Source organism: Perna viridis, chromosome 15 (assembly GCF_037379345.1).
Source record: "Perna viridis isolate PV_CMFRI_1.1 ecotype Kerala chromosome 15, ASM3737934v1, whole genome shotgun sequence".
NCBI lineage: Eukaryota > Metazoa > Mollusca > Bivalvia > Mytilida > Mytilidae > Perna > Perna viridis.
Window position 1 is genome coordinate 17,953,299 of NC_142459.1, and position 25,188 is coordinate 17,978,486.

General features: G+C 31.9%; 1 protein-coding gene and 1 long non-coding RNA gene across 3 annotated transcripts in view; both read left to right on the top strand.

The window, feature by feature from the left end:
• Positions 1-25,188, top strand: part of LOC148597303 (galanin receptor type 1-like) — a 57,014-nt gene that overhangs the window by 17,882 nt on the left and 13,944 nt on the right. The window lies entirely within an intron of this gene.
• Positions 10,450-15,400, top strand: LOC148597304 (uncharacterized). Its single transcript, XR_015919092.1, has 3 exons — positions 10,450-10,520; positions 11,255-11,295; positions 15,298-15,400. It is a non-coding gene; the product is annotated as an uncharacterized LOC148597304 (long non-coding RNA).

Genomic DNA, 25,188 nt, shown 5'->3' on the forward strand with positions numbered 1-25,188 from the left:
AAAATAAAATACTTATTCTTCTCATTTTTTCAAGGACGCCCAGAAATAAACCGTTTATTTATAACTACAAAGGAGGTAATATTTTAATTAAATATGTTTGTAAAGAATATATTAAAAAAGAATTATAATTTAACACAAGAGATCAATTGAAATTTATTTTTGTGAATGCTATTATTGATAGAAATATCAAGGTCATTGAATGTACATTGATCACTAAGAACACGTCTACTTAGTGTCAGTCCTTGTAAGAATCAGGCAGTGAGTGAAACATTGATAACTAAGAACACGTCTACTTAGTGTCAGTCCTTGTAAGAATCAGGCAGTAAGTGAAACATTGATCACTAAGAACACGTCTACTTAGTATCAGTCCTTGTACGAATCAGGCAGTGAGTGAAACATGATAGAAAACAACCCACTATTTTGAAATTTAAATTCAGAATAAAGAAAAAAAAAGACAAGTTTGTTAAACTGAGTTTCATAAAAAAATACTCTGTCAAAAATCCATTATTCCGACATTCTATTGCAAAAATGCTGAGAAATTTCAGTGATGCAGTGATCAAATAATGGTCATTTCGAATAGAGAAAGCATCCTTTTGTAAAATTATATTGTCATTTTGATTGCCACTTGTTTTTGACATGTATGCTTCTGATTTTTTGCCCATTTAGCCTGATTCTTACAATAACTGGTATTTCATTTTAAACTAGAATTATCGTGGCATATCTGTAACACTGAATGTTTTACTAGCTTCTATAACGGGAGTGGAAAAGATAAATTTGTTTTAAAAAATGTTTTTGCTTTGTTAATTAAGCGGTTCTTGGTGTTTTTCTTCCTAATTGGTTTATTTGGGTAAAATAAAACTTACGGGTGTTTCTAGACAAGCAGAGGACGCTTACCTTACTGGTGCACCTGGTCCGTGCTCCCAATTTTTAGTGGAGACCGAGTTCCTCATTTGCTTTTGTTACTTTGTATGTATGATTTTAGTTACTTTATGTTCTTTGTTTTGTATGTCTGTTTTCCATGTCTGGTCTTCGTCCTTGGACTACATTCTTTTGATTACCGCTATAACTTTGTTCCCTGATAACTCTTCCGAAGCGCCTCCTTTAAAATGTGATTTTTTTTTTAAACTATCGAACCTTGGTTTCCTTCATTACTCTTACCCTACAGTGATAAAAGCTTTAATTGACCCCAGTCACACGATTTATAGTTTGTCTAGTTATGAATTGAAAAGTACGTGAAAGATTTCCCGCCAAAATATATAATCATTCAATATGCATCTCCAATGAACAGGGCTAGAGAAACTTTGAAGTATGTTTCTGTATAAAAATAAAAACCAGGCAGTATGTGAATCATTATATCTCAACTTGATCAATTAAACTGTGTGAATACAAAATATACCAGTGTTATATATTGTAAATTTGGATATGCTGTACACGTATTTCAAGGAGTAACCTCTCATCAGCAGCAATAACATTAAATATGTGGGAAGATCATAATCAAAATTTTAGTTGAATACAAGAAGATGCATTTGTTAGATCCTAAAAAAAACAACTCTTCCTATTTTAATTCCCTTGGATCTGCTATGTATCGTAAAATATATTTAAATGGTTATAGTGCTACAATTCCGGCTGGAAATTTCCCCGTACTTTTCTAAAGTAGAATGTATAAATAACATCAAACTAGTTTATGTACATAAAGTTTATTGAACATGACTATAAATCACATCCACGACTCACTTGTAATCATATAAATGAGTATTCAAGAGAACCAAGATTCTTGCGGAAATCAAAAGAATGTAATCCAGGGACAAAGACCAAACGTTTGAAAACTACACACACAACAAAATAAACATAAAATAAACATAAAATAACTAAAATAACACATACAAAGTAACAAAAGTAAATAAGCAACTCGGACTCCATTTAAAACTGGGAGCATGGACCAGCTTCATTGGTAGGGTAGGCGTCTTCTGCTTTTCTTGGAATACCTACAGAGTTGCTCTTCAAATGTCAAGTCCATGGTAGACGAAAGTGTAAAGGAAAACTATAAAACGTTGAATATATGATTGTTTAAACAGGCCTTTACCGTTTTCAAAAATCATGTAGTTGTTAAGGACGATTACCCTACATGTTCACCAGGTCCGTGCTTCAAGTTTTTAGTGGAGTACCTGTTGCTCATTCACTTTTGTTTTTTTTTGTTTTTGTAGGTTTTGGTTATTTGGTTATTTTATGTTCTTTGTTTATGTGTCTGTTTTCTCTGTCTAACCATGCATTATATTATTTTGATTTCGGTTCGCATCTTACTGTCTTTGATTTATTTTTTTACAACAGATAACATTCCTGATACATATAAGAATTTCCCATTCTTTCCGACGCCATAACAGACTTTTGTTCCATAATGGTCGTCATTTCGTGCATCTTCAAGGAAAATATTAAGAAGTTAATTGTATTAGAATCGTTGTTTCACTACGGGCTGCACTTTTCATTTTGCTCGACATTTCATACATAATACGACAAAAATGGCCAGTCCGTGGACAAAACATAATACAATCACGTTTCCGTGAATTATTTCTTCAATAACACAGAGACTTTAGGATATTAAAAAGTATGATAGTTCTTTCTATATAAGACGTACATTTCATGTTCATTTTATCATCCACTTCATGCTCATCGCCTGAATATAGTTGAAATATTGCTGCTCGGGGGTTAAACCCCAACAATCAATCAATCAATCTATATAAGACGTACGTTGATTAGCTATGTTTATAGGTTTTTTCTGATGCTCATGATTCAATTACTGTTTTTTTTTAATTTATTGTTTTTTCCTTTATACCTTTTTGATTGACTACGATTATACGTTTACTTGTGTTCAACAAGTTTACCTAGGTCATTAACCTAATCGTTAACACCTGCTTAATCGTAAAAAATGGCTTAATAGATAAATAACGATTGTTCAGTGCAAGTTTATTCACATTTAGTAGTTGCTATACATATTCGATTGTTTATGGGTACGTGTACAACAGAAGTTGGAGATCACATCATTTGAGACATAACTACAGTTAATATTTTTTTACTGTTTTCACTTTCTTTAATGAGACCGCCGACGAGGTCGACGTGTGTTAGTGGGTTACGTCCATTAGAAAACTTGCTAAAATGGCTTTCATTCCGTAAATATAAAATAGAACTATTACATTGATCTAAATGAAACCTTATACCATTCCTGTTCAGTTGCTGTTTATTCTGAAATTGTTTTACTGTTTGAGAGTGTCCCTTCTTACGATGCGCTTTTTTAACTTTTCTTGGGTCAATATGTTGGACGTAAGATCAGTACAATATACAGTAAATTACTGTCAGATTTTAACATGATTTGGCTCAACAAAAGATCAATTAACATTCGTTCATAACTATGGACGCGTCTACTTATGTGTTAATCTCTGTAAGAATCAACGGTCCTTTTCAAAAAGAAAACAAAAAAAGTCGTAAGTGTAAAATTAGTCGTAAGTTATGATGTCATAATAGAGTTAAGTATTGTGACTTCACGACAAACGACTAATTTTACTCTCACGATTTTGTGTGAAAAGGGTTGCAGGCAGTAGGTGAAAGAAATTATAAAACAACCTACTACTTTTCTGTAGTAGAATGTAACCAAATTTTATTTATGATGCATACTAAAGGATTTCCAATTAAAAAAATATGTCAATTTGTTACAATTTACATTTGGTACATATCACTTAATTGTTAAATGTTTGCCGTATGCTGCTGTTCATCCTAATGTTTTTTAATTAGACGCTGAAAGTTCTAGATATTACAACATTGCACTGGAATTTCTAATTGTTTCCGGGACTTTTTTTAATTATAAACATATATATAATAATTTGTAATAGAAATGGATAATATATATTAATGTGGTTTCAAACTTTTCTTTGGCAGCACTATATGTTCTCTTCATAGAATAGATCAGAATTCAAGTTATAATTACCAATTGAATTTGCAAATGTGTCGTTAACTTTAATGTACTTATTCATGTAACTTGGATTGATTTCATTCTGTGTCAAATGAAACCTTGATAAGCTTTGGTGAAATTAAATATGATACAAATATATCACTGATTTCATGTCTCTTACCCTAGGTCTACCTCCTTAAGTAGATTAAATAGAATGGTATACTTTTAAACTAACATTATTCTTGGCATCTCTTTGTGATAGCTATATTGTTTATTTTCTCCTATACGGTTTGTCTGACCGAACTTTAAAACTTTAGATTTTTTTCTAAACAAATCATATCCATTGAAATATACCGTCATTTCTATCATTTCAGTCATTAGAAAAACCAAACTGTTCCATCAACAGACGTCCGGAACATATCGGGCGTAAATATCCTATTGTAGACCATTTTTTGTTTCCTTCATCTGTGTTAATACGTTTTGCTTGATGAAAATAATTGTTTCTTAGTAAACATTTTATATATTCTTTTCAAGGTTATGCCAACATACGCAACACATTACACAACATATTTTTCATGTATCTTGCGCGCGTGAATGTGAAATTTAAAGTAATCGGGAGGAAATACAAAGCTCATCATATCAGTTGAAACTAACAAAGAAAGGTGACGAAGATCACATAAAAATATGTGGTAAAGTAGCAATCCTGACATCACATATACGATTTTAAAGCATGAACGAGGAGAGCTTATGGTGAAGATACTTCTTTTTGTGTGATAAACAATTGAGTTTTTCTGGCATGTCATGCTAGATATAAAACAGACGTTGAAATACACATCATATGAAGAGACAAATTAAAATGACAAGAGCATAACAAAAATGTTCATGCTTTCGAAAAGCAGAGGACGCTTACCCTACCGGTGCACCTGGTCATAATTCCAGTTTTTAGTGGAGTCCGATGTATGATTTTAGTTACTTTATGTTTTTTGTTGTGTGCCTATTTTCCATGTCTGGTCTTTGTCCCTGGATTACATTATTTAGATTACCACTATAACCTTGGTTCCCTGATAACTCTTTCGAAGAGCCTCCTTTAAAATTTTTCATAAAAGTTTATCAAATGTGATTTTTTGTCAAGCTATCGAATAATGTATGATTAAAAACGAGAGTAAGACGTGTGCATGTGCGCAGCTAGTGAGGTGAAACAATAAAACTATGAAACTAAAAATGGTTCAAAAGGTATTCATATAGACACTCTATTATAAAACCAATTGGTGGGCAACTTGCTACCATAATTGAAATTACTTTTCATTAGAAGATGACAAACAGAGGCTAAAACAAATGATGTCTCAACTAACACGGAAGTTTGTCATTGTGTAACATGATTTATGTTACGTAATCAAAACTGTCAGTTTTTTCTATTAAATTATGTAAGAACGACAAAAAAAATCGTTTTTTAGCTTGACAAAGATGTGCACTTATCTATCAAACATTTACAACACTAATGCGTTTTAGGTGATCATTATGAATGTGATGAAATAAAGTGAATAAATCACACACTGAGATGTTATTTTGGAAGCGATATATCACACTTCTCTGCAAAACGTAGTTAGACTGCATTTTGTGAAACGGTGTTCAATTAACCGAAGTTGGCATTTATACCAAAAATATTTTTTTCGGAAACTCGAAAATATATGTAAATGCCATCTTTTTTATATGCTTATATTCTATTGCTTTTTATTTTTATTCCTTTAGTTTAGTACTTTTAACGAAAACATGTTGGGAATAAGGGATGATTTAAGTTTATGAAGTAACTTTTTATAATGTATTGTTTGCTGTTTCTGTTAAGATACAATTTCAGTCTAACTGAAGCTACCACTTTTAATGAAGAGAAACTTTTCTATGTGCATAAAGCAATTAAATCCAAATTTACATGCTCCTAGTTTTTATTGGAATCCGAGTTACTTATTTGCTTTTGTCACTTTGTATATATGATGTTAGTTACCTTATGTTATTTGGTGTGTATGTCTGTTTTCCACATCTGGTCATTGTCCCTGGATTATATTTTATTGATTTCTACTATAATCTTGGTTCCTTTTATTACTCTCTCTAAAACAGTTTGGTGTTTGAGATCCGGTAACCAAGGAAACTATTTCACACAAATTTGCATAGATAAGTTACAAAAAGGTAACAATTTAAATATAAAGATTAGGTCAAGATTAAGGACATTTTGCTTGATTTGTTTTTTAAAATAATACAAGTTTGCAAAAGCGTTAAATAGTTACTATTTTGCTGTACCTGCGCATAATGTTTCTTGTGGGAGCGGGGTCAACTGTAGCCTGACCTTTTGTGTGGGCGTTTCATCTTGCTTATTGGAGACTCATGACTACCCATGAGCTGATTTTTTTTGTGGTCATCCTGGCAGTGTTGTTGTTTTTTCGACATTTCGCCATATCTATTCTCGTTATATTGATATTGATGTAACATTTTATCCAAAGCAAACAATTTTGAACATGATTCAAGAATATAAAAGTCCTACTTTTATATATACATATAAATACATGTGTATTTCATGTAAACAGTGCGGTGTTATCTGGTCGGTGTTTTCTTTTTCGTATCGTCCTTTTTGAAGACATAATGTAATATGCAAACATTATTAAAAACGTGACTTTACTATTCTACGGTGTATTGGAAAAAAAGTTTTTTGTCTTCTGCCACTCAGTCACAGAATATGACTTTTACGTTTTGTACTTTAATAGTTAAAATGACAAAAATACTAATAAATATTTTTTCATTGCAGTTGAATACATAAAAACATATCAAAATATTTGATTTTATGTTACGTCATAATGCGATCGACTCATCAACGATAACTGTGATGTTTTAAATAATAAAATCGAAATATGATTTTCTAAGGCTCCAACAATGTTTATATAGTAATGGTTTTGAAATCAAACATAAAACGATTTTTTTTCTTCTTAATGTACAGTGAATCGAAATATGTTTTTCTAAGGCTCGAACAATGTCTACATAGTAATGGTTTTGAAATCAAACATAAAACAACAAAAAATGCTCTTCATCTTAAAGATAATGATCACATTTTATAATAACGTATAATGATAGGATACAAATGTATCACTGATTTAAAGAGTTATGTCCCTTACCCTGGGTCTACCTCCTTAAACAATGTGTATTTACATCAAATAGAATAACAATGTTACGTCACAATATTGTTGTAATTCATTCCCAATATAATGTGATGGTTAGAACGCAATTTGTACTAGTCACATGTTTTCTTTTTTTTTTTTATTTTCAATTCCATATATTAGAAAAAAAACAAAAATAAAATTTATGAGAATATAATAGTGTTATTGAACTCAAAAAAACGCAAATATTGTGATAAGACTTGTGTTCATTGCAATGATATTAGGACAAGCAAGAAATGTCTTGTGGTATCTGCTGACCAATAACAAACACGTATTCATGTTTCTTTGTCTTTTTTACTATTTTTTTCTCGATATGTTGCTGTGATTATCATCCATTATGTCATTGTAAATGTCAAAGTACTCTTCACTGGACTTGACCTTCAAAGAACAGTACGGCTTGTGTTTTGCATGTGTTATAATTTGTGTGTTCCTAATATCCTAGTATCTACACCTTTGTTATCACATCTTTTCGTCTTATCTTAAATTGGTTTTGATGCCCCCCTCCTAATTAACAGAGTCAAAATTCACGGTTAAGTATTCAATAAATAATGTATAATCACTAATGGCGTCTTGCTCGAATTTCAAGGGTTTGGACTATCTCGCTGTGAAAATGACTAGTCCTGTCTTAACTTCATAGATTTTTTCTCACAAATACAATAAGGTAATGTTGCCCTTTTTTCGAAACATTGACGATCAATATCATAAAGTCGTTGATTGTTATGGTATAGCTTATCCAAATCGTTATCAGATAAACACCCAGTACATAACCCCAGTGTTTGGTAAAGGCGTGGTTAACGATGAATGAGTTAATTTTGCGTTGTATTCTGTCAAAATGCTGCAATTATTAATCGACAACAACACGTTTATCAAAAAACGGTCGGCATTCCAATTGGAACAAATTGTGCTCCTTTATTTGCTGACCTACTTCGTCACTCGTACAAGGCAGACTTTTTAGCTGATCTGATCCAAAACAGGAAAAATTGTTAAGGTAGATCCTTTAATCTCTATTCCCGCTATATGAATGGCATATTTTCGTTCCACAATCGTACGTTATGCAATGGCTTACCATAACTACGCAGAATGTTTGTATCGCGTTAGACTACTTACAATTAGGCTGCTGGTACAGGGTTATGTTGTTACAAGATTGAAGTCTTCACTAAAGAAGTTTCATGGCCGTCATCATGAACTCGTGGATCTTTACGGTGTATCCATCTGCACTATCAAAGCCAGTTTGTTCAATGTGTCATAGTTTTCCTTCCCCCTTTTTTTTGTCTACCCTTGACGATTTTTTTATTGTATTCCGAGTTGCTCATTTCCTTTGGTTACTTTGTATTTATTATTTAAGTTACTTTATGTTCTTTGTTGTGTTTGTCTGTTTTCCATGTCTGGTCCCCTTAATTACTCTTTATAAAACCGGAAAATCTCCAAATAATGATTTGAATACCCAGTTTACAACATGATTGAGTTATCAAATATTATTCAACGCAAGTACTTCAATGAAGGTGACAATACACTTATCTTCTCCGAATAACCGTTTTTATTAATAATGGTACTTTAGGCTTCCCTTGATAATGGCAATAGATGTTTGCATATAACAGTCATCACTCTCTAATCACTTGGGGCTAACGACGTATTAAAATACCGTTGGTAGAAAAGTACTTGTGTTGATCGGATTAGTTGTATAGATAATTCAACTGTATTTTGAAGTGTTCTCAGTAGCTATAAAGGAGTACATAACGAAATTGGTAACCAGACACATTGAACAATAATATCGTTGTATCACATTTGATGATCTTATATTATTGTTCCCTTAAGTTAAAGCACACTCGATAAACGGTCATTAAAGTCTTCTTACGATAAAGGATTCCGACTGAAGATCTCTTAAATAGAACGTTAAGGTTAACATGGGATTTTCACAAGTATGTATCACTCTGCGAATAATATGCATACCAGACTGTGAACAGTACAAAAAGGTTCATTTTACATATAACGCAGTGTTTCTTGACGTTTTTTTTATTTATCAATTGGTTGGTTGATTGATTGATTAATTGATTCGTTGGTTGATTAATTGATTGATTGATTGATTGAGTGAAGTGGCTTTACGTCTTGCGGCATTTCAAAACAATAGAACACTATGCCGACACACTGAGCTAGATCTTTTGTATATTAGTTCATGAAAAAAAAAACGCAGATATTTTCGTTTTTGGAATACAAGGAATGCTTACCAATGCGAAAGTCTTGTATATGACAAAATATAATAGTGTTTTTTTAATAACAAATTGCGATGTAAAATGTCGACTTCCTTGGCAATAAAAACTATATGATGAATTTCCATAACAACGAAATTTCTAAATTATGAGTCGGTGCAAAAAGAAGACAATTAATTCTAAAAAGGAACACATGTACACGTGCCAACAATTTCAGCTATTGATTATCGCACAATGCTGTGTAATTTATTCTCTGTTCTCACCTCCATCTTAAAAGTATTAAACCATCCTTTAAGACAACATTTATACATTTTTGCCATTCTAAATATAGATTCTCGACACGTGTTTCTCCTGTTTTATGTTATTGAATTGTGCGTTATTATCATTTCAAGTATATGTTGTTTAATTTGTTCAAATAAAAGAAAATCACACATTTGCTTTGTTTGCATAAGAATTGCACTACAAAAAAGCAATTTTACGAGTACTAATAAAACAATGGCATAATTCAATTCTGTAAATCAATTTACTGACGTTAACTAACACTCCACATAAGAATCATGCAAAATGTGATTTATGGCTGGAAAGCCTAGATATCTTTTTTGATATTTTGTTTAAAATTTTATAGTTAACAGAAAGTAACATGTGTCTTAATCATAGAAGATAAAAATCATGTAGAATGTACTCCTAGAATTCAAAATTAGGGGAGATAATTCAGTAAATGAAGATGAAATACAATAGTAACCATTGGATTATCCCTGTGGACATATTGGAATGAATATTTATACATTTTATCCTATAAACTATAGAGAAATTTAATTACAAAAATAAAAATATGTAGCTTGTTTTTTAAGGTGTATCACATATTAAAGAATTTTGCATGATTCTTACAAAGACTGCTACTTAAAACTTAATTTAAAGGCATACATTCAAGGAGACTGTAAATATTAAAACAGAAGAAATTCATAGAAATTCATTCGCCATTCATATAATTAATCGATTATAGTAAATTTGTAATTTTGTGCAATTGTTCGACTACAAAGTTATATTGCAATTTTCGTTCTTCGATTAACTTTAATATTTTGATTGCAGCCAACAGATATTCGCAAGGTGTTGTGTTAGCCCAAGTTTGCATTGAATTTAAAAAAAAACTTGAAATAATCACTTCTGAAATCGGTAAGTGCGTGATGAACTAAATTTCTTACACTGTGACGTTTATAACGGTATTGTTCGAAATAAAACTTGCAATACTGGAAATAATAAATTCAAAGTTAAAGTAGCCTTTTATATGGAATAAGAATTAAAATATAGTCCTTAAGCAAAGACATAATCGGGAATGATTTACCGTATCTAGATCCATTAAGCGGAATTTTCGTTTTAAATGGACCACCGTTTACCTATTTTATTCTGCCCCTTTCAGCTATCGTCTTTTTTTTTCAAAAATTTAGCAAGCGTAATAAAAATGTATCAGTGCGACCTGATACTGTACCTAACTCAAATGAAATGAATATTTCTAGGAAATTATGTATACTCGCCTGAAAGCTAAGACGGAAAGTAATATGAAGTCTTAATGGCACATGCAATTTTGTATATATTTCAAATTTCTGAAATGAAGAATTTATCCATTACCGAGCTATGTATTATACCTATTACCAATTAAAATATCACAAATCGTAATTGATATCTGGTTATTCACCTCATAACAATTTGAATCATATCTCACAATTCGTGATTGGTTCTGTTAAGTAGACAATCAGGAAGTAAAATGTTGTTCACAGATGGTTAAGTGATCGCATAACACCTGTAGTAATTCAGCCATTAAAGCGTTCAGATTTCACGTGTTTTATTTTAAACATGTAATAAAAAAGCAATACATAATTCATTTTTTATTACTTTATTTTCTATACAAGGTCAGAATGTCGAGTATGATAAAGTTATATTCCTATATTATGTAAGTATCATTTTTGAGCAGCCCTTGTATTAGGGGATTATCATAAATTTCATTGCTAATTAAATACAAATCGCCTATCATAATAATATTGCAAATTCCCATACAGGAACAGTACAAATGTACAAAGTTGTCCCCTATGCAATATTTCAAGTAAATTCCAATACAATTAACAAGTGCTTTGATAATTAATATAAATGTTTCATCAGCGACATTAGAAACATCTACAGAGGAAAATCTAAATTCAAAACATGGTTCTATACAAACGTATCCTAAACCCAAAACAACGAAACAGTAAGTTCCATTCATTATATATTTGGATTTTAACATGCACAGAACACCCTGTTTTAAACAAACAAATTAGATATTTAGATATAAAACGATGTTATTTTTTCTATTGGTTCTTGTCCGGGGAAATGTTCGATTTATGAGATTTGAAATTTTTTTTTCATGATTACAAAGTCAAATAAATGTTCTTTTCTTGACGGACTTGCAATTACTGATATACTTTACTTGGTCAAATGTTCAAGATAGATTCGGACAAGTTGTATAAACGGTTAGCTTTTAGCAGTCATAACTTCATAAAAACAACATTGATTTTTATTTCTTATAAATAATGAAACATGTTCATGAAAAGTACATTCTTGGACAAAAATTCAAGAGTAATCATGAAAAACAGACACACACAACAAAGAACATAAAGTAACTAAAATCATACATACAAAGTAACAAAAGCAAATGAGCTACTCGGACTCCACTAAAAACTGGGAGCATGGACCAGGTGTACTGGTAGGGTAAGCGTCCTCTGCTTTTCTAGAAACACCCGTCGAGTTGCTCATAAAAAGTCAAGCCTGGGGTAGACAAACGAAAGGAAAACTATGACCTGTTGAATAAATCAGTTTTCATGATGCAGATGGATACACCATAACTATCCACGAGTTCATGATGACGACCATAAAACTTCCGTCGTGATGACTTCAATGTTGCAGCAACATAACCATGTTCCAGAAGCCTATTTGTTAGAGTTCTAGCGCGATACAAAAAGACTCCGTGGTCTCGGCAAGCTCTGGCATAACTTATGAGTTGTGATATGAACACTCCATACGCAGATGATGAAGGGATGTAGCCACAGATGACAGGGATCAACAATATTTGTTGAAGAACTAAACATTTAAATCATTAACAGCCTTCAACATTGGTCAAAAGTCCAAAGAAGAGTTTTTTTTAATCATTTTATCATTTTCATCCCATCAAGATAGATATAACTACTTAGTTAAACTCAAATTGAACTTTAGGCTGTATCAAAACAGAACCATCGTAAGCATTTTCCAATATATTCGTTCGTTTTCTGAACTTTAAAAAACAAACACTGTCAACGCATTCTTTTGCAAATGAACATGTTTGATGATTAATGATTCTGAAGTCAATGATATTTAATCATAACATTTATCAAAGAGAATGCAAACGGCTACGTCAACAACACAGCAACTGATTCGATCTAAAGTATATAGTTGTGTTACTTAATTGATTTACGTGGTGAATTAGTTTGTCGTTTTTGATCGACAAGTTTTTATCTAATATAACATTTATCATTGTCAAAGATGTATACGTTATTAAAAGTTATTTCCTAACCACTGTTATTTATATTTTTATTTATTTATTTATTTATTTTTTAATTTAAAAAAAAAGTCTTTAGATTCTAATTGCATACTTAATTTCAAAGTTTATCTCCTCCGTCACACTCAGTACATAACTCCTGTCTCCATATGAAAACTCCGCACAGTAGAACGGGGAAAACCTCGTAGATATTTAATTTGTAGTAATTATGCCTTTTAGTTCCTTTCACATCTGTATAGCATGGCCTGTATACACTAGCTGTGTGATATATGTAATACAATCATAAAGCGGTTTAAATTCTGCGGAAAAAAATAGTTTCAAACCAAAGCCTCCATCATGTAAAGAATGATTTGTTGTTGTATTTTTATTAAGAAAAATCAAAGACCGATATTTAAGCGAAAATGAAAACAATATATATGAAGGATAAAGACCAGACAAGGAAAATAGACAACAAAGAACATAAAATAACAAAAAAAAACAATAAGTACATTGTACGAAGATACAAAAGTTTAACAGCAACACGAACTCCTGAAAAAAATGGGAGCATGGTCCAGGTGCATCGGTAGGGTAAGCGTCCTTAATAAACAATTATTAACTTACCTTAGAACAAATGCTAACTTGAAGGTACTAACACGATTTTAAAATTACCAACAGTAACTGCCCATGGCAAACTGTAAAACAGGAAAATGATAGTGAACACATCAAAATGTTATGTTAAGTTAACCTTGATATCAACTTGGGTATTTCAAATCATGAATAATATCATGAAAAAAAGACAAAAAATAATAGAGACTTTTGCAGAATCAGAAAACAACAATGGAAATGGGGGTTGTTAAATGAACACCGTTTGTAATAAAAGGAAATAAGCCAGCATGACCTTTATCCAAAAGAAGATCTGTGAAAAAAACGTGTATTTAGAGCAATCACGGGACGCAAGGTTATAGCGGTAATCGAAAGAATGTAGCATGTAGAACTATAAATGATGAAGACTTCTGATGTATAATTATAGTAGGTCGCTATAGAGTACCATTTTTCGAGAGCAAATACCACGTATTCTATTGTATGATATTCAGTGATTCAATTCTGCACAAGTGTTGCTCCTTCAATAAAAGAATTGATTAATTCTACGTTCATCGATATTTAGATTCAGTTTCAATCTCCATATAAAATGCCACATCATAATTTCCAGCAATCTGTCAGACAGTGACAGCTTTTTCATCACTGACATATTCGAAGTTAAATCAGTGATTTTTTTAAATCTGGGAATAAATCATTTATTCCACAATATTTCATTTAAAGTCTTATGGTTCACTTCATCGTTTTACCAAACATATTTTAGTATCTCTTTTCCTGTAAATGTGAATACATATTATTATCAAGACCTATGCTATTTTGTTGATGACAGAAGTCAGATAACATACCATTTCTTGTTAAATTTGCTTTTGTTTTCAAATAATTTAATTTCAGAAGTAATAGGCTTTTTGATTTGAATAACAAATTTTGTCCATCATTTTTAATATGACTTGCGTCATCACTCGTTTATTTATTTTGATACTAGAATTAAATTATAAGAAATAATTGTTGTATGTTTTCGGTCTTAAAAATAACCTAAATGCCCGTTTTGCACATTTGAAAAATAACCTGCTACGCAAGTAATATATTGCACACGCACCACTTGATTGAGGTTAGTTCCTCATACATCCAACAAAATATAAAAATCATGCCTTAATTATTTTTCAAGAGTGTGTGACTTTTTAATTGTGTGTGTGTTGGTTTTTTAATGACGTAATGACGTTTCTTTAAGTTTAACTTAGCCCTCAATTGCAATACATTGCATTGTACAAGTAAAAAAAACGCGTTATTTTATACTAATTATGTGTTGCTTTGCTACACTAACGCATTATTTTTTTTTTTTAATTTTATGGCGTACTGTCATAAACTATTGCGTTAGTACACAGAATTTACGCATACTTTTGCAACGATAGATAACGCGAATGTGTTGTTATGCGAGTGCCTTACTTTGTCCAGTTAAGGCGTTATTGCTGTATTTGTTTTAACTGAGTAGCCTTTTTTGCGCGATATTCTATTACGAAAGTAATAAATAACACGTTATGTTGGTAACCTATTTCGTTACTTTGGTAAACTAATACTACCAATAATTTCGAGATTATTATTATTAAAGTCCGTTTGTGGCATGTAGTCAATCACTAGACATTTACATTTATTTACCTGTTCTTTCTTGCCTGATTAGCTTTATCTCACACATTATTGAAATCAAATAATCTCTGTTTTGTCATTGTCATAATTGTTAGGGTCTGTCCGTTGTGTTGCACTCATGGTTAATGTCATTTGAGCAATTAAGTTATATTATTATCTCTTTTTCTATAGGTTTGTTCTGGAGTGGGAATGTAAACCCAGTGGTGTTGTCTTGAAAAGATTTTTCCGTTTGATTAATGTTTAAAAAATCATGAAAGACAAAAACAAATCGGCTGATTAAAACAAAAATAAAAAGTATAAATGAGCGTTGTTAGACCCTTCATACAGTGACAGAATAAAATTGTTCAACAATGTTGCTATGTTAGGATGGGTGACTATTGCACCATCTTAATTTTAGCTATAATGTTCATGCTTTTTACATAACTGACAATAAATGTAAATATCACACATAAAACAACAATTTAGAATACCTTTCATTCACATATCCATTGTTCAGTATTATCATTTCCATCTATCTCCTTTATGGCTGAAAAATAGTATACAGTTTGTGAACTTTGATATTGACGCTTTGACAAAATCAGAAACAATGAATAAATACGTTCATCAATTGCGTCATAAATCAAATGGAAATTTTAAAATTAAAGCATTTCAGATCAATTGTAAATATCAGTCCGTGTTATGGCGGTAATAGGCTTAATAATAAAGCCGATAAAATTCCTGCAAAGCTAATTGGGACTCTTTGTATTCTATTCGTTAGGTTGGTGACGTGATAAAGAATTAATGGTCCGTTTCACTGTTTACCAATGGGTAAAACTTATCTCATGTTAATATCATGTTCTGGTCCAGACTATAACTCATTCAGAGAACAGCCAACTGCAATATTTGAAAATGTATGAAAATTGATTCTTAAATTTAGTTAAAAGTTTAATCAGTGACCTAATTAATTGCTAGTGACATGTGATAAGAAAAGGTACGTATAGTTCATAAATAAATAAATTTCCATATTCAAGGTGGAAATGAAAAAACTTATATTTAACAGGAAACATTCTAAAAAGGGATACAATGAATAAGTAATAAATTTCATTACATCATTACATTTGAATGTATAATGAACTGATGTGATAAGCCATGATATGACAACTTTACAAAACGTCAAATTCGATTTACACTAAAATAGTCTTTGCAAACGCGGACATGTTTTATTGCAAATTAAATTATTGCAATGGATAAAAAATAAGTATTTAATTTCGAATTACAAAACTAGATTTCTGGTTGGATATTTATGTAGCATTTTTTTTTTAAAGATATCAGAAATTGGGTGATTCATGCATGTTAAAAACCCACCAAATTCATTTTTACAGAGCCTTAGTTTTTTCATTGAGTTATTACACTTTTGAAATATAAATTATATAGAATGTACAATATACATATAATTTTTATTTTCTAAGGGTTCTTGCTTTGGTTGATTTAAGTAAAAAATGAGAGCATGGTTCATTTATAAATCTGTATACATATAAGACTACAAATACGTTAATAAAATTGGGTTTTTATTTGTACAACACCCAATACATCTACGACTGGAAGTGTCTGAATTTATTATTGACTGCTACTTAAAAAGGCAGACCAACAGCAAGGTACATTACCCTTGAAATCAGTGATACGTTTGTTTCAAATTCAATTTCACCAAAGCCTTTCAAGCCCTCCTTTGAAACAGAATGAAATAAATCCAATTTACTTTGATGCTTATATGAGCTTGACGTAAAATGGTAAAGACAAACATTCCAATAATTTGAAAGAATTGTCTTTTACCCTTGGTCTACCACGGACTTGACTTTTTATTAGCAACTCGACGGGTTTTTCTACCGGTGCACCTGGTCCACGGTCCTAGTTTTTTTACTTTGTATGTATGATTTTAGATACTTTATATTCTTTGTTGTGTATGTCTGTTTTTCATATCTGGTCTTTGTCCCTGGATTACATTCTTTTCATTACTGCTATAACCTTGGTTCCCTTGACTACATTGTTAACGGTAACGTTTATGTGACGTTACAATAGTTATATAAAGGGGAATGAATTACTGTCCATTCAACGATGGAATAAACTTTTCGATAAAACGTTTTTCTTTTAATTTTCAAAGACCCTCATCGGAGGATTTCATTTCATACAAGGGAAATATTTTAAAACCCGCCGGCATAAGTGTCAATGTGCGCACTAAGAGGTATATATCGGTAGGCAGGTTCTCTAATCTGTTGCCTATGTACACGCATCCTGTCAAATATATGGTCACCTGTTTTGGCCAATGTAAATATCGCTGCAATTTCCACATTACAGCGTCACATAAACGTTAACGTCGTAGTCATATTGTTCACCTGAAGATTGCCACAAGACATGAAAGTACTATTGACTAAAATATTGTGTGACGACTCTATTCTCTACACTGCTCCATCGGATCAAATTGATACAGGGAAGATAACGTAAACTTATAGAAGGGTCTGAGAAATTCCCAACGATGTTAGAACTGTCAAATTTGCGAAGCAAATTTTTGTCGTTCCCTCCGCGGGATTCGAACTCGTACCGCTGTGACATCTATGGCAACACCGCCTGCACTAAGTCCAACGCCCTAGACCACTCGGCCAGCTAGGCTATAAAATATAGCTTTCGCTGGCTGGGTGATTCCTCCTCGTAGGATTAATCTAGGGCTGTAACTTAGTACACGATGTATTGTAGTACGGGAAACGACCAAAAATTTTCATCGCAAATGTGACAGTTCTAACATTGTTGGGAATTTTTCAGACCTTTCTATACGTTTACATATCTTCCCTGTATCAATTTGATCCGATGGAGCAGTGTAGTGAATAGAGTCGTCACATTCTGAGACGTTTATATATATATATATGTATACGTTTATTTTGATTCAAGTGCTAAAATTTATCAAAGTATTGTTAAATGTTAAGCTTCTTAACGCGTTGGAAGACAAATTAATTACCTTTGAAGTGAGGTTACGCTAATGTTTACAAAACGTGTAACCATATATACTTTTAATGTAGACTTCATAAAAAAAAACTATCGATTTAAACATCAGATCTACATAATTTACCTTTACATACAGATTCTTTCCTTTGGAATTTGTGTGAGATTAAGTTGTTATCATCCAGAATTTAGTTTGATCGTATTAACGATCGAGTGCCCTGCTGATATTCAAAATTAAGGATAAAACTGACTCTATCCCGTAGTTGATGGGACAACGAAATAACATTAATTGCCCTTTGATTTACTGCTTTAATGCCACTATAAAACTTTTGAACTTCATTAACAGAAGATCTTTGCATAACGCGTCTGTAACTCCATAACAAGACAAGCAGTGATTAATGTTGGTTAGAACTACAAGTAATTTGGAAATCAGTAGCTAATATTCACTGAACAAAAATGATTCAAACGGTACGCGTTTCGAACGCAAAGGTAATTGAAGTTGATGCGGTGATTTTGATGGTGTAAAAGTTGAAACAATATGATAAAAATATGCTAAGTTGAATCCATATACTTAAGTGTTTTCATTTGTTCATATTCAATAATATAGTATGAACGCATCGTTTTATGAATGTTTGGTCTTTCTATCAATTGAAATTAGTAAACAACAAATTACTGATCCTTGCATTTTAATATTGTGGAGTCTGCAATGCAAAACTAAAAGCTATAATGAGCTTTTTTCATTATAGAGTAAACCGGTCCGGACTGAGCCTTGAAAACCTGAAAGCTTGCTAAACCAGACACTTTTTAAAATTGTTTTAGATCAATTAAGTGTAAGTGTTTGTAAGAATCAGGCAAAATGGGAAAAATCTGAAACTTGCATGTCAAAACCCCACCGTCTGACAATGTAATATCACTCAATGATACTTTCTTTATTTAAATAAAACATTATTTGATCTCTGCATCACTTGCTTTGCTCAGAAATCTTTCAATAGAATGTTAAAAAATGAGCTTTTGACAGAGTTATCTGCCCTTGAAATGTTCTTTTTAGTGCATTTCAATAAAATCATCACTCATTGCACCAACATGATATGGAAAATCTTTTATTTCTTCCTTGAATCTGATGGTGCAAATAGTCAATTTAAACTATCATGATGATTGTTTATGTCAGTCCATGTTTCACCTACTGTGTGATTCTTACAGGGACTGACACTTACGTGTATCTTGAAACTTTGTAAACCGAAAACCGGTTTGAACCGAAAAAAATTCAGTCCGAAAGGGATTCGGCTAAAGCAGTATTCACTGAACATTGGTTATTGGTAACAGCAGCAAACATATTTTGACTGGTCGTTTTAGTCACTGTTGATTACACGACACAATGCAAACTTTAACCACATCAAGATCAATGATGACAAAAATCTCTGACAAGACTACAGCTCGGGACTTTATGTACAAGAGAATAATTAGATTTACAGTGTAAGTCATGGATGTCTTCGAAAGGTTTAATCTTTATTGTATTATCCAACACTATAAAAGTACAACCATTGCATCAGGAGTATAATTGTAATAAGTCATTATTAACTTTTTCTCATACTCAGAACCAGTAAATATAAAATATAAAAAACTTAGTAGGGTACACACATTGCTATGTATGTAAAAGGATAGTGACAGACCGATACGTTTAGTCAATTAGTCTATTTAAATCTAATATATACAGCACCGTAGGTAGACCATTCTGACAAAATCTAAGAATCAATTGAAAAAAAAAAACCACATAAAAAACATAGTATTCAGCTTATAGTGTAGCACTTTCTTATATTTAGGCTTTATTGCGATAAGGTTTTTTTTCATTATTTATTGATTTATTTACAAGTTTGGACGTTAATATATATGTACGAAATATTTCTTAGTTAAGAAAGTAATTGTTCTATTCAATTCATTAGTAAATTTGTTTCGAATCGTCCTTCGATATTTCTGATCATTGTTGATCAACTTCTCAGTAAATGCAGAGGAAAGGTGAATACGTACTGGGACGTGTATTCCTCATACATTACTAAACTAAAAGACAATTTAAATCCTTATTATTACGCGTCAACGTATTATAATTCTCCGCGTTACAGCGTATCGACGGATTTTGTTTGTTTTAATGATCGAGTAAACTCAATAATATATTGGTCACGTGACAAGTTCTTGCCACCTCTTCACCAATTCCGATTCAAACCGTCCGTTATTCCCTGGCAACAAGTTTTCGCGACTTTTTTCTTAACTCCTTGAGATATTCGAGCGATTTGTAAGTTTACCTGGCAAGAAGAGCCATATGAGCTATTGGCCCCACTGTGTGTCAGTTATCTGTCGTCGGTGTCCTCCGTTGTCGCCATCCTTTTTCAGACGTCATCTCTTCTGAAACTACTGGACAGACTTTAACCAAATATTGCTTTAAAAGTCTTTGAGTATTATTAGCAATCTATATGTGGGGGTATCTGATAAAACACGGCCACCATTACTAAAAATAGATAATAGACTGAGTTCGAATTGTACAATTGGGCAAATACTCAAACACTGTTGGGTTTAACTAAAATCTGGTAGGGTGCGACGGACCTATGTCGAAATTTTCGGTACAATTTGTTCACGGGTGTTTGAGTTATGGGTCCTGAAATAGATTTTTACCGAATTGAACAGTCTCAAGTTAGAAAATCTTCTAATCTGAATTTACTGCACAATTTAAAGTTTTACACTGCTTCTTAGGGGGACTTGATCAATACATGTGTTTTCAGCACTTATGTAAGGTTGAGCAAGTCGAGTAAAAACATCTATACAAACCTCGCACTTAAATCTTGGAAGAAAATGAATTTCTTTCGTATTTGTCTTTAAATTTGGAAAATGTTTGATAACTTCTAACACTGCTCGCACTTAAAATTGCTTTTCTGAGAATATTTTCCCATCATTACGCTGTCGTTAAATGTGCAATGCACCCAAAACACGGCTTTCATATTAAGTATATTTTTTTACATTAATTTTCAACGTCGGTTTAAATCAACAAAGAATGTACACATTTACAACAAAATTGTTTTACTTCTAAAAATCGGTTGATTACATCAATCATTTATACCGCATGCAACATTAATTCCATCTTCGCTAGCCACGAAAGGAGAGGCGACAGGACCGAAACACATGTCTAGCGCATGAATTCCAAAATGTGGTCCTTTTGCCATCTTTAAATAGGACTAAATTTGAAATAAGGAACGGAATAAATTTGATAGTCTTAAAATTTAGATTCAACTATCGGTACCAAATTAAAAATTGATTCAGTGTATATGAAATTAAACTTACTTAACATGAGAGATGACGGTGTATAATGACACAAAAACTTTCGGTACGCATTTATATGATTACACTGAGCCTGATTATTTGTTTCGAGTTTCCTCTGTGATCATCCATATAGTAAAGATAAAACTCCCCGGATGTGAGCCCCGCTACACAAAATGAGCCAGGCTTTCCATTCGGCACTCTTGTCTCTGTTTATAAAGAAAAAGGAGGCATTCCTTCTGTACTATAAATATATTTTCTATAAGCTTGTGTGTTCTATAAATATTGTTAGGTAGCCTCTATATGCACGAGACTTATGCGTCGCTTCAACCAACTTTAAAGACCGTAAATATATTAATTGCATTGCTAGGCTTTGAATATTTTCTAAAGCAGATGCAATAAGACAAAATTCGACTGGATATAGCTTTAATGTAACGCCATAATCCGTTCTCGACCATCGAGAAAATGTTCCAATTATTCCACCAGTTTACCCAGAATCTTTTTCCTGGCCGGGGGTTGATAGTAGTTGGGAATATTTCACCCAAAAAAAATCTATTTTCTCAATAAACTATTTTTACAATAAAAATAATTTTCCCAACAATTGATTGTGGGCATTATTTATTTGTATATTTGTATATGATTCATTTCCATCTTTGAACATGTAGAGTGCTACCATTGCAGCATAGGCAACATTCTTTAAATAACACTCCAGATAAGAATCATATAGAATTTGATTCATGGTTGGAAAGCCTACATATTTTTATTTTTTTTTTTATTATTATTATTATTATTTGTTTTAAATGTTATAGTTTGCAGAAATTAATATGTGGCTTATCATATAACCGTCGTGCTTGGGAGATAAAATATTATAGCATGTACTGTAGAGTGCAAAAAAGGGTTATAACTCTATAAATGACACTAAATTATTATAGGAACAACCGGAAGTTCATACTTGATTACCTACTAAGAGGAAACAGATTGGAATAACGACTTACACATTTTATCATATAGACGTATAAAGTTATTAAATAACAAAAACAAAAAAGTGTAGCCTAGGGATGTAGCACATGTAACATAATTGGGATGATTCTTATAAAGACTACTACTTAAATAAATAATATTCACATTTATAATTTAGCTCATTTTTTATACTATTTCAATGATAATTGCGAGACCATCTATTTTTAATTGAAAAATTCAGTTTGATTCGGGATTTTGGGATTCGTTAAGAACTATTATTCAAACTGTAACGCTATTGTATTCCACTCAGTATGTTGTCAGACTTGACTTACATAATGTTATAACATAGCAATCTAATAAGTCATACTAGATTTCGTTAAAGGATAAGCCCATTAAGCATGATTTAGAGAGTATTCAAATGGCGGAAACTTGCTTCCTGAAATGGTAGGTTGTGGGTAATTTAATCACATTGATGCGCTGGTATTGGTTAACAACACAGGACGTTTGAATGACTAAATTGATATAGAAAGTTCGCGTTAAGAATTCACGACATCTTTGATTAGAAATTATTTTAGCAATATTATAGATGAGGCTGCATACCGTTAATGTAAGGCAATATTTTACCTTATTAACGACAATGTGTATATTGTGTGGAGGATCCTTTTTTCTTGTTCTTACTATCGAAGTTCACTTTGCGTAATTTGTCTATAAATTGTTAAGTTCTATTTTTTTCCAATTGTGCACTCATCATTAAACATGATTACTTTGTCTTAAAATCGGGAAGAACTGAAATAAAAAACTGTAAACGTATTAGTTATCGTTCTTTGGCATTTTCTCAAATTCTGTCAAGTGAATATATTCGAAGGTATAAATTCCCGCGGCTTCAACAAAAATGATACGTGATCTTTTGTGTTAAAATACATTTCGCGGGTATATTTCTAGCGATTTTTCTCCACTGGGAAAGTATTGAAAATAAGTACACCGCAAAAATGTACACGTTAACCGTACTTAAAACGTAAATCAAGAACAGATCATTTTTTTACGATTTGCGTTTTTCCATCTGGTCGTCAATCTGCAACATGAAAACTGATTTGTTTAACGTGTCATTGTTTCTTTCCTTTCCTCCATCGTTAACCCCTGGACCTGACCCTTTATAAGCAACTCGGATATTTCTAGAAATGCAGAGGACGCTTACTCTTCCGGTGCACCTGGTCCATGCTCCAAGTTTTAGTGGAGTCCGAGTTGCTCATTTACTTTTGTAACTTTGTGTTCTTTGATGTGATGGTCAGGTTTTCCATGTCTGGTCTTTGTCCCTGGATTACATTCTTTTGATTTCCGCTAGATTCTTGGTTTCCTTGATTACTCTTTTAACACTCGACCTTTGTGTTTCAATTCAAGATTTATCGATGGTTTTAACATGTTTGACACTGCAATAGTTTATTTTTCTATATAAAAACATGAATATTTATAACTTGAACTATGTGTGTCCAGTTTCATTTGACATGATTTAATCATGATATTCACATGTCTCGAATCACATGAATTATATATGGACAGCGACGTCCTATATATATAGAATGAAAGTCTAGAACTATGAAAGGCTAATAATGACTGAAAACAAAACATTGTTATGGAAGTGACGAAATTTGTCGAATCAAAAGTAGACAGTTGCGCAAGTGCAGAGGTACTGTTTTGTCTGTTAATACGTCGATGGGTACGATTTGATATTTATTTACTTATTTAATAATAATTTTGAAATTATGTGAAGAAATGTATCTAGCTTCCTCAAAAGAAAGTCTCTCATATTCTCCTCATCGAATGAGACTTCACCCATAGCAATATATGGCGGTGCACAGTATGCAAACAAATGAGCTTCGTCCATCATAGGAATAGCCTAAAATCATTTTTATATGTTCTTTTAACATTGTAAATTCGCCTTATGTTTAAAAGCATGCACTATTTTTTTCAAATGAATGCCATACCTATTCGTCTGACTTGGCAGTCTGTTTGTGTTTATTTAGATTGATAGAGACTTTTAGATATCATCAGTAAGATTTCAGTTGTAGTGTTGGTGAATAAAATGTTGCTTTCTGGCTGCACTGATGGTGGTAATCTTGGCATATATGAAAGACCTAAATATAATTGGCACTTGTCTCATTTAACTGTGTAATAATTGTATCTTGTCATGAAAATACGCTAGACTGACAAACCATTTCATTTTTTTTCAGTTTTTTCTTGTGTCCATTTAACATCAATCTCTATAAGGTTCAGGCATTGGGTGAAACATGAAAAAATAAACACCATCTTTAAAGTTTAATTCAACTATTTGCACCATCAGATTCAAGTGAACAAGACGAGATTTTCCTCTTCACTTTGAAAATTTGAGTTTTAGTGTCATGAAAATACAGTCACAAATAACATTTCTACAGCAGATGGCTGTGTCAAAAACCTATTTTTTCTCATAGTCTCTCGACAAATTCTGAGCAAATCCAGTGATGTATAAATCAAATAATGGTCTTTCAAATATAAAAAAAACTTATTGTCAGATCGGTTGATTTTTTGACATGCATGTTTCTAATTTATTTTCCATGTTTGCATGATTTTTATAAAAACAAATTAAATTAACACTTCTGTAACATTGAAGTGGTAGATCAAACATAAAAATTTATACGGTTTTATGGTGATATTATTATTTCATATAATTGATTAAAAGGCAGCGATGTGATTTTTATAAGAGGCTAACAGTCGACATAAAACTTAAACATGAGAGTACAGATATAGGATTATAATTCTAATCACGAGATTCTTCATGCTTATAGCCGTTTTTGA